The sequence below is a fragment of the Mauremys reevesii genome, linkage group 14 (assembly GCF_016161935.1).
Source record: "Mauremys reevesii isolate NIE-2019 linkage group 14, ASM1616193v1, whole genome shotgun sequence".
NCBI lineage: Eukaryota > Metazoa > Chordata > Testudines > Geoemydidae > Mauremys > Mauremys reevesii.
In genome coordinates this window covers 663,932-672,251 of record NC_052636.1, presented here as the reverse complement: position 1 = coordinate 672,251, position 8,320 = coordinate 663,932, and positions in this window count along the sequence as shown.

Below are 8,320 nucleotides of genomic sequence, written 5' to 3'. Positions count from 1 at the left end.
AATGTCTGCGCCGAGGGGCCCAGAGCTGATGGCTGGATCCCGGCTGGCCGTTCTCCGGCGTTCTGGCTTCTCCCGGCTCTGAGACACGGGCTCGCCGGCCCCTCTGGCGACCCCTTCCTTGTGCTCCGCTCCCAGAGCAAACGGAGTTGAGACGCACAGGCCGGTAACGGCCGGGCCCCCCGTTTCTCTCTCCCCGGTGTTTGAGAATCAGGGCCACGTTTGCACGTTTGAATGCCGGGTTTCGGCCCGGTGGGGCCCCCGAAAGGGAGCCTTGTACTTGGCTCCGAAAAGTCTCATATTTTTCCCGCACCCACACGTCATAGACTTGGATGTATTTTTACACGGCGCAGTAAGACTGAATTGGACTTTTTTTAATAAAAAACCAGCTTGATTTGCGGCAATACGTAAAGCTGACGCGGCTGCTTTCCCCGACGTATTTGGGGGCGAAAATCAGGCCGACCTTCGGGTCATTCCCGGGCTTGTAAACAACCCGTGAGCTGCCTCGAGGGGGTGAAATCCTCAGCTGCTCCCCGGGCTCCGTGTCAGCCGGACCCATTTCGTTGGCACCGCTTGGCTCTTCCAAGTACTCCCTTATCTGCTTTTTATCTCCAGCGAGTTTTTACGAGCTCCCTCCTGTAAACATGCGGCTGTTAAAGAGACAGCGCTCCCGGCCTCCTCCCCCCCATCCTCCCAGGCCTTCGGCGCAGCTCGAACCGCCCCGTGCGCGAAGGAGACGTCGGTCTAAATATCTTCGAGGAACGGGGCCAGGAAGTCGTATTGATTCCAGCCTGCAAGGCCCCCGCTTCGTTCCTCCTCGAGCGGCAGTTGAGCTCTCCGAGCAAATATCCAGCCCCGATTTTAAAATTTCCGCTCTAGAAGGATCCGTATGTTCATAGATTTGGAGATCTCCCCACCCCGGCCGGCCGGGACCGTGGTGATCACCTGCTCTGATCTGCACAACGTCCCCCGCAAACTAATTCCCAGAGCCGAGCTTGTAGAAGCACGTCCAGGCTTGATTTAAAAATGATCCGTGATGGAGAATCCACCAGGGTCCTTGGTAAATGGTTCCCGTGGTTCATTACCGTCGCCGCTAAAAATCCCCAGACTTTTCTCGGCTGGGCCAAAGGGCCCGTTATTAAACGCTGGGGTAGCTTCTTGTAGACTGGAGTCGAGTCGTCCCCCCTTAACCGTCTCCTTGGTCGCGCTCCTGGCGTTTCTCACGCCAAGGTGGGTTTCCGAATCCTCTCATCCTCCTCGCGCCTCTTCCCCGACCCCTCTCCAGTCTATCCACATCCGCCTCGACTTGTGGGCGCCGGGGCCGGACCCAGGATCCCAGCAGGGCCAGAGCCGCAGGTAAAATCCCCTCTCTGCTCCCGCTCGAGATCCCCCCCGTTTACGCCTCCCTGGGTCGCATTAGCCCTTTCTGGCCTCGGGGAACGGGGCACGTGCCGTGACGCGGCGGAGAGGCCGGTTCCCTGGGCCGGAGCAGAGAAAGGCAGAACCCGAACCCGGGGCTGGGAGCTCAGGGTCCGTGTTGTGCTGGGCTCTGACTGAGCCTGGGGGCCACCCCCCACCTTTCAGGCCAGTGAGCGGCTTCCCAGGGCGAGGCCACGGGCACCCCAAACCCGGCACCTGGCGGGGTGTGCTCCTGGCTGACCGTGTAAGCAAAGCGTGGGAAAGGGGGCTCCTCGGTGTGCCCCCCCGACTGCCAGAATCTGGGGGGCAGGCACGAGACAACTGCCCGTGGGCCGCATCCGGTCGTCCGGCGCCAGCCCCGGCCCCATATCCCATAACAAACCTGGCGTCTGCCCCGGGCGCCAGCCGAGCCCCTCGCTGATCCTCTGGTCGGGTCTGGGTCAGGTTTCCACACGGCCCTTCCTGCCGCCTGCCCAGATCCGGTGGGCGAGCTGGGGGGGGGCAGGAAGGGGGGCAGGGAGCCGGGATCCGCCAGGGGCTGGGGCAGCTGTCGCCGAGGGTTGTTCCCGGCGTGGTGTTTAAACCCAGTCATCCAAGGTGAGATAAGGTGCCTCCCCTGTGCCAGCCCCTGCATGGCTGCCCCCAAGTGGAGGGTGCCCCCCGTGCCAGCCCCTGCATGGCTGCCCCCAAGAGGGGGGTCCCCCTTGGGCCAGGCGTGGCCCAGCCCTCTCACGAGGCACCGCCGCCCAACAGCATGGGGGCTCCGCAGCCGCAGAAGGGTTTTCAATCCCATTTGCCAGCTGGGGAAACTGAGGCAGGGGGGACTCACGGGGAGATTTGCACCGGGCTCGTCTGCGGCCCCAGAGCGGCAGTTGAAGGGCGGCTCCCCCTGGGGTTCGAGGCCGGGGGCCCTGGCTAAGGAGCGGCACCAGGATCAGGTGGACGCGGGACCCCCGGGGCCGAAGGGGGGGCAGGGCTGGCCCCAGCTGGGCTGAGCCCATCAATCTGCCCCGCAGCAGCTGGGCGGGCGGCCAGGGTGCCAGGCTGGGCTGCGGGGATACGGGCTGGGCGGGGGGCTGCCGGCCAGGCCTGGGAGCGGGGCCGGGCGCTGCGCGGACCCACAAGCAGGGAGGTCTTGCTCCAGAGACCCCCACCCTAAATAGATGGGGGGGGGTGCAGGAGAGCAACTGAGGCACCCAGGGGGAAAGGGATGGGCCCTAGGTCAACCTGACCGGGAGAGAACCCAGGAGTCCTGGCTCCCAGCCCCCCCCACCCGCTCTAACCACCAGCCCCCGCTCCCCTCCCAGAGCTGGGGAGAGAACCCAGGAGTCCTGGCTCCCAGCCCCCCCTGCTCTAACCCCCCAGCCCCCACTCCCCTCACAGAGCCAGGAGAGAACCCAGGAGTCCGGGCGCCCAGCCCCCCGGCTCTAACCACCGGCCCCATTCCCCTCCCAGAGACAGGGGAGAACCCAGGAGTCCTGGCTCCAAGCCCCCCTGCTCTAACCACCAGCCCCACTCCTCCCAGAGCCAGGAGAGAACCCAGGAGTCCTGGCTCCCAGCCCCCCTGCTCTCCCCACCCGCCCCCACTCCTCCCAGAGCCGGGGAGAACCCAGGAGTCCTGGCTCCCAGCCCCCCCTGCTCTAACCCACCAGCCCCCACTCCCCTCCCAGAGCTGGGGAGAGAACCCAGGAGTCCTGGCTCCCAGCCCCCCCCTGCTCCAACCCACCAGCCCCCACTCCCCTCCCAGAGTCGGGGGAAGAACCCAGGAGTCCTTCACCCAGAGGTGCGAGGGGGGGAGGTAGCTCCGCTGCCCTGGGTTCTGTCGCTCTCACTCTGGGGGGAGTCTCGGGCCTGTATTTTCTCCTCTGTCCTTTGTCTACTCTGTGGGGCAGGGCCTGTCTCCCCCTCTGTCTCTGCAGCCTCCTCCTGCCCCACGGGGTCCCCGATCCCATTCAAGGGGGGGTCCAGAACGGTGCCTGGCCCAACGGGCCCCCGGTGTGGGGCTGCTCCCCGAACCCCAATAGCAGTTAGTGAATGTGGGGTGTCGGTTACTGGACCGTGCACACCCCTTTGCCCCCAGCAGAGGTGCCCAAGCGCCCCCCTCCTTCCTGGGCGCTCCCCCGCCGTACGGGGCTCCTGACACACAGCCCTGCCGGGGGGCAGCGAGCTGGGTTCTCCGGCCGGGCCCTGCGCCAGGCCGCACAGAGGCTCCCTTGTGCGGCGCTGGGTCCCTCCCTCGCGGGATGCCCGTCACCTGCCTGACAGTTGTGGGCGAGCCGGCTCGGCGCGGGACAATGGGCCGTTTGTCGCCCGAGCCACGCACGGCTGGTTCCCACGCTTCCGCCATGGGACGGCCCCGGGGTTCCCGGACCCGGATCTCCCGGCCCCCAGGAGCCAACACACCGAGCCTGCACCCCAACTTAACCCCCCAGCCTCCACTCCTCTCCTAGAGCCGGGGGAGAACCCAGGAGTCCTGGCTCCCAGCCCCCCCTGCTCTAACCCCCCAGCCCCCGCTCCCCTCCCAGAGCCGGGGGAGAACCCAGGAGTCCTGGCTCCCAGCCCCCCCTGCTCTGACCCACCAGCCCCCACTCCTCTCCTAGAGCCGGGGAGAGAACCCAGGAGTCCTGGCTCCCAGCCCCCCCGGCTCGGACCCCCCAGCCCCCACTCCGCTCCCAGAGCTGGGGGGAGAACCCAGGAGTCCTGGCTCCCAGCCCGCCCTGCTCTAACCCACCAGCCCCCATTCAGCTCCCAGAGCCGGGGAGAGAACCCAGGAGTCCTGGCTCCCAACCCCCCCTGCTCTGACCCACCAGTCCCCACTCCTCTCCTAGAGCCGGGGGAGAACCCAGGAGTCCTGGCTCCCACACCCCCCAGCTCTGACCCACCCGCCCCACTCCTCCCAGAGCCGGGAGAGAACCCAGGCGTCCGGGCTCCCAACCCCTGCTCTGACCCACCAGTCCCCACTCCTCTCCTAGAGCCGGGGGAGAACCCAGGAGTCCTGGCTCCCAGCCCCCCCTGCTCTGACCCACCAGCCCCCACTCCTCTCCTAGAGCCGGGGAGAGAACCCAGGAGTCCTGGCTCCCAGCCCCCCCTGCTCTAACCCATCAGCCCCCACTCCCCTCCCAGAGCCGGGGAGAGAACCCAGGAGTCCTGGCTCCCCGCCCCCCCTGCTCTAACCCACCAGCCCCCACTCCCCTCCCAGAGCCGGGGAGAGAACCCAGGAGTCCTGGCTCCCAGCCCCCCTGCTCTAATCACTTACCGCCCCCCCGACCTAACCCACCAGACCCCACCCTCCTTCCCAGCGTTGTGATTAAGGTCCTGGCATGTTCCTGGGACCCCACATAGCGTGTGGGGGGGTCCCGTTCCTGAGAGCTCTGTCGCACATGGGCTGGGGGGGCACAGGCGGCCGGAGGATCATTTAGTGTCTGTGCAGCTTGATCCCCCCCCCCGCTTGGCAGATGGGGGCAGCTGTTCTCTGGGGCTGGGGGGAGAAAGCCAGAGGTGGGGGCTGGGAGGGGGTGGGCGCATGGTGCTGCGCTGGGACTGGGGCTTTGAAGGGGGCACTTTGCCCCAGGGCTCCAGCTCAGCGATGCAGCTGCCAGATTCACTGTTGTGCTGGAGGCCGCCGAGGGCCCGGTGAAAGCTGTTTGCGAAGGGCGATCCTGTGCCAAGAGCAATTAAGCCCCTTGGTGCAGCGATAGCTGGCGAGAACAGAAAGCCCCCGCCCAAGGTCCTGAGCCGCGCCAACCATCTAACGGGCTCAGATGGCTCGTTTTTTTCCTTCCGGAAATCCAGTCTGGTGGGCAGAGAAGGTGTTCGCAGCACCGTGGCAGGACTGGGCCAATTTTGTTTTGAGAAAAAAAAAATTCCATTGTTTCCACCCATTTTTCCGTAACGACATCATAGAAATGTAGGGCAGGATGAGACCCCCAGAGGTCGTCTTAGCCAGGCCCCTGCGCTGAGGCACGACCAAGTAGATACAGCGAACGGGACCCCTCGGCCGGGTCCATTCTGGGGGGCAGTGAGCCAGACCCCCACGTCTGCCCTCACTCCCCGTCCCCAGCCAGCTCCCAAACTGACTCATCCTCCAGCTCCTCCTCCTCTGGGCTTTGTCTCTTTCCCGGGCCAGGAGGCACCTGACCTCTTTGTTCTCCCCCACCGTTAGCACCCCCTTGCAGGGGGAAGGGCCCGGCCATTAGTTGCCAGGAGACAGAGTGTCGGCCGTTTAAGGAGACTTGAGAACTGCACAGGGGAAACTGAGGCACCCACCCAGTATTCAGAGGAAACATTAAGAACAGTCCCACTTCGTCACACCAAGTTCAACGTCGACCATCCCTGACAGGGGTTTGGCCAACCAAGCCTTAAACGCCCCCCCCCAGTGACAGGGACCCCACAACCTCCCCCTGGTTCCATCCCCCTGGGAGTTAGAACGATCGACCCCAAATCTCCCTCGCTGCCGATGCTCATGACGTCGTCTTTAGACCAGCCCTTAACAGCGGCGAAGTCTTCAGCTCCCCCCCCGCCCCCGTCTTTACCGAGCGGCAGCTCGTTCCTTTCCGGCCAATTCTCCCGTTTTGTCGCGGGCGGTTCGAATCCTGCCCCCGGCCTGCAAAGCGCGGCTGCCCCCCCCCCAGCTTGGGGGCCAGCTGGAACATTTTCAACACGTGCTCAGGTCGCTCCGTTTGCCAAGGGATCCAGGCAGATAGCGAAAGGGACCCACTCCAGGGGTGACCCCGGCGGGACCCCCCCTAGCGTGACGGTGCCCCGTGGTAACTGCGGTTTGAGGCCGGGCGTGCAACCCATCATGCGCCCACCTTCTAGCAAGCACCAGACAGCACGTGTGAAAAATCGGGATGGGGGCGGGTGGGGGTAATAGGAACAAGACCCCAAAATCGGGACTGGCCCTATAAAATCGGGACATCTGCTCACCCCACTTATAGCCATTTCATCTGGCCCACGCGCCGCTAGGTTGCTCAAGGGGATCGTGTGAGACACCTAACGCCAATGACGCCATATCCCGTCCCCGGCGCCGCTCCACCACGAGGGATTACGTTGCTTTGGTGGGTCCCTGGGACGTCCACGCCGGCTGCGCCGTATAATCCTATTATCCTGCAGGGTCGGCTCGGTTCAGCGTTCGGGCCGGCGGCATTTCGCCGTTTGGGCCGAAATTCCCTTCTAAAGCCACGTGCCAAGCTCGGGGATCCCAGCAGGGGGAGAATCCCTAGCGGCTCAGAGCGGGTCTCAGGCCGGGGGGTCCTGGCGCCGGGAGGGCGTGAGATCGCCGGGGCTGGGCCAGCAGCCGCTGCTCTGCGGCCGCCCAGCTCTGATGGCAGCTCTGCCGCCGGCAGCAGCGGTGACATCGGGGTGGCAAGGGGCCCGTGGGGGGCTCCACTGCGCCGGCCGGGGACGAGGGGGGTCCCCCAGCTCAGATGGCCTCAGTGGGGCGCTGTCCCCCACGCGGCCCAGATCTCAGCTCGGTCCCGCTTTGGGGGGGATTTTTCCGGGGTGCAGGTCAGGTTCCCCGGCACGCCCAGCGCCTGCGCCGGGGTGTCCGTGCCGCCCCACGGCTCCCCGGCACACGAGGGCATTGGGCTCCGGCCCGTGCTCCTGGCACGACCCGCCGGGCAGGGCCCGTGGGGCAACCCGGAGGCTGCCTCCACCTCGGCTCCTGGAGCCGTCTTGATTTATAACGTCAACTGGCTGCGGCCCAGGGTGGAAAGGAGAAAAAATCAAAACGATCCTGGAGCTGAGAATGCAAACACAGGCGGGGAGGGGGGGGGGATGGGTAGCCTGGCCATCAGGACACCTGGGTTCTCTCCCAGGAGCTGGGAGAGGAGTGGGGGCTGGTGGGTTTGAGCAGGGGGGGCTGGGAGCCAGGACTCCTGGGTTCTCTCCCAGGCACTGGGAGGGGAGTGGGGGCTGGTGGGTTAGAGCGGGGCGGGGGGGTGCTGGGAGCCAGGACTCCTGGGTTCTCTCCCCGGCTCTGGGAGGGGAGTGGGAGCTGGTGGTTAGAGCAGGAGGGGCTGGGAGCCAGGACTCCTGGGTTCTCTCCCTGGCTCTGGGAGGGGAGTGGGGGCTGGGAGGTTAGAGCTGGGGGGGCTGGGAGCCAGGACTCCTGGGTTCTCTCCCCACTCTGAGAAGGGAGTGGGGGCTGGGGGGTTAGAGCAGGGGGAGCCAGGATGCCTGGGTTCTCACCCACTGCGGGAAGTGGAGGCCTGTGGTAAGCTTTGATTACATTACGGGGAGAGTGATTGTCTCGGGGTTTCTATAGTCTCCGGCAGGCCCCGGGGGAAAGCCAACCCCTAGAGATCAGGAGAGCAACGAAGTCTCATTGGCTCTGTCCTACAAGGTTCCTTCTCCCCCCTCCCCAGTTCTGTGCCTCAGTTTCCCCACCTGGCAAATCACTGGCAGGCGCGACACACTGGCAGGCACAGCGGGGTAAACAGAAGGGCTGAGTGCAGGCCCGGCTCAGCTCGCCTGGCCTCGCTTCGCTCTGCTGACACGTCAGGGTCACGGGGCGGCCACTGGGAACGGGCCCAGCGTTCATCGGCCTTGTCTCCTCCTGGCCGGCAGCTCTGTCAACAGCAACTTGCTTCCTGCACGGGGCATCGGCGCTCCAGGCCGGCTGCGCTGGGCTGGGCTGGGCGGGAAGGAAGGAAGCGCATTGATCTGCGTTGCTGCCCAAGGCCAGTGAGTAACAAGCTGGAAAGCACCTGTCCCTGAGTCTGCCGAGAGCCTGAGCCCGTTGCCCGGAGAGGGAGGGAGCTGCCCCCAGTGACAGATTCAGTGACGCTGCCTGGGTCTGCCGAGAGCCTGAGCCCGTTGCCCGGAGAGGGAGGGAGCTGCCCCGAGTGACAGATTCAGCACCGCTGCCTGGGTCTGCCGAGAGCCTGAGCCTGTAGCCCGG